Source organism: Octopus bimaculoides, chromosome 7 (assembly GCF_001194135.2).
Source record: "Octopus bimaculoides isolate UCB-OBI-ISO-001 chromosome 7, ASM119413v2, whole genome shotgun sequence".
Taxonomy (NCBI): Eukaryota; Metazoa; Mollusca; class Cephalopoda; order Octopoda; family Octopodidae; genus Octopus; species Octopus bimaculoides.
In genome coordinates, this window is record NC_068987.1 from 38,836,470 (window position 1) to 38,838,366 (window position 1,897).

Sequence of the window (1,897 nt, forward strand, 5' to 3'; positions counted from 1 at the left end):
AAACACACACACACACACACACACACAGAAAATAGGGGATTTTGTTCATAACTTATTTGGTTAAGTCATCTTACACGTTATTCATGAATGGTGATATCCGTTATATAAGGAAAAACCTTATAAGCATATTATATTAGTAAATCAACAAAGATTGGATAATACCTGTAAATGATCTTTTCTACTCTAGGCACAAGGCCCGAAATTTTAGGTGGGGGTGGGGCAGTCGATTTCATCGAGCCAGTACGCAACTGGTACTTAATTTATCGACCCCGAAAGGATGAAAGGCAAAGTCGACCGCTAGGCATTTCGCCGGCGTGCTAACGTTTCTGCCAGCTGAAGTATTTGGTAAATAAAATGAAGGTACTTGGGTGTGCCTTTGGCTTCGTCAGAAATTTTAGAAAGTTCATAAGGTTAAGTTATAAATATAAATAGATACATATATACACACTTTTACATATACATATATATATATACATATATATATATACATGAATACATATGTATATGCATACAACGGAATCAATTATTATTATTATTAGGTGTATTATATTATTCTTATTAGATCAAGTATAAACAGAGAAAAGATAAAAATTATCAAGAGAAATAATAGTGAAATTCAAATAATCAAGCGTATCAGGGAAGGGGAGGGGTAGGGGAGCACCGCCAGTGTGAACATCTTTCCACTTTCCAGCTTTGTCGGAGCGGCTTTTGGTGAAGGATGGAGTTCGATGTTACTGCCCTCTTTTGAGTTTCTTGCCTAGATATTGGCTCATCCGGGATCTCAGCGAGCCAGAGGTCAAGTTCACGTTTGAAAACGTCTACATCCACTCCATCGAGGCTCCTCAGATGCTTCGGCAGACAGTTAAACAGCTGTGGGCCCTTGAAACCCAAGCAATTGCAGTCAGTTATGTAATAACATGCAATTAATTACCCGATAGTAAGAATTCAAAGTCGCACCGAAAAAGGCTTTAACACATTCCCAAAGTATATAGAGCGCAGGAGGAAATACTAGTAAAGTATATATACTAAAATCGTGAAGCATGTTACGTAATAAAAGGTTAATCAGATATGAGATACTAGCAATTCAAAATAAATAACTCTGAAAAAAGTTTTTGTGTGTTCGCAGAGAGTATTACCCACAGCGGCGCTAGTGTTGGTATATTCCTGAATATGTCACTAACCGTAATAAGTGGATCTATTGTTTAGGAAAATACCATTTACTTGTTTAAGCGTTGCATTGGATAAATTGCGAAAATATCGCAAATAGTTAAAATACTAAGAAATAAGCATAATCAGTTTGATTAAAGCGAAATAATTTACGAACATGAATGGGTTATTTCCCTTGGCTGTATATAAGAATTCCTTTAAGGACTGAATGGGTTATTTCCCTTGGATGTTTAAAGATAATATATTAGTTATATGCAATAGATATAAAAATCCCTTCCAGTGGCCTTATTATCGATTTTTCAGCAATCTAAGTGTTATTAGTTTTCTAGATATAAGTCCTACGCACGTGTCAAGTTTCATCAAAATCGATAAAACGATCTAGGAGTTAGATAACAACACCACAAACAGACACACCCATAGATTTCCGCATATGTAGTGGATATACATATATATATATATGTATATATATATATATGTGTGTGTGTGTTTGTGTGTGTGTGTGTGTGTGTGTGTGTGTGTGTGTATACACATACATATCTATATGTACATATATATATACATATATGTGGTGGTTGTCTACTCCTTAAACAGAGTTTGACCACCTCCTGCACCTACACCTTAGCCCTTTCATGGCGTCTGATGTGGCTTTTTAAACCAGACAGTGTTTTGAAAAAACACCCACACAGATTGCACCTCTGATTTGCACTACCAATACCTGCAAGTAAGTTCT

The 1,897-nt window shown here is 35.9% G+C and overlaps 1 protein-coding gene across 1 annotated transcript in view; it reads right to left on the bottom strand.

Moving 5' to 3' along the window:
- LOC106876157 (uncharacterized) overlaps positions 1-1,897 on the bottom strand; it is a 183,111-nt gene that overhangs the window by 157,582 nt on the left and 23,632 nt on the right. The gene's annotated exons all lie outside the window — the stretch shown is intronic.